General features: G+C 36.2%; 1 protein-coding gene across 1 annotated transcript in view; it reads right to left on the bottom strand.

Annotated features, from left to right (window-relative positions):
* LOC119585640 (EH domain-binding protein 1-like) overlaps positions 1 to 417 on the bottom strand; it is a gene marked incomplete in the record, with an annotated part of 320,960 nt that overhangs the window by 261,628 nt on the left and 58,915 nt on the right.

Here is a 417-nt window from a genome sequence, read left to right as displayed (position 1 = left end):
GACTTGAAAAATAACAAATACTAACATGGCCAAAACCGAAGTTCATTTAAGTAAATACCTACGTGTTAATATGGTTCAAACTGAGATAAAAAATGAGACATACCCAATATGAAATCTATGATTAAGAGAGAGAAGAGGGAAAGTCAGGTTGTAAAAATAATCAACACGGATGTAGTCCACAGCAGCGAACATGGTATAAGGAAGCGAAATGATGTACCTCGATATAAACCGAAAAGGGCAGGACGTGAGGACAGATACAGTACATGAGAGAGATGTGTGAAAGGAAAGAGAAGCGAAAGACTGATTTTTCACCAACAGAATACAGTGCCAAAAACACTCGGTGCCATCAATTAGTTAATGAAAATTGGACTCATTTCAAATACCATCACCTTGTGAATGTATACTTAAATCCTAAAT

Source organism: Penaeus monodon, chromosome 20, assembly GCF_015228065.2.
Source record: "Penaeus monodon isolate SGIC_2016 chromosome 20, NSTDA_Pmon_1, whole genome shotgun sequence".
NCBI classification, from domain to species: Eukaryota; Metazoa; Arthropoda; class Malacostraca; order Decapoda; family Penaeidae; genus Penaeus; species Penaeus monodon.
The sequence above is the reverse complement of the archived record's forward strand: the minus strand, read 5'-3'. Positions and strand labels throughout refer to the sequence as shown.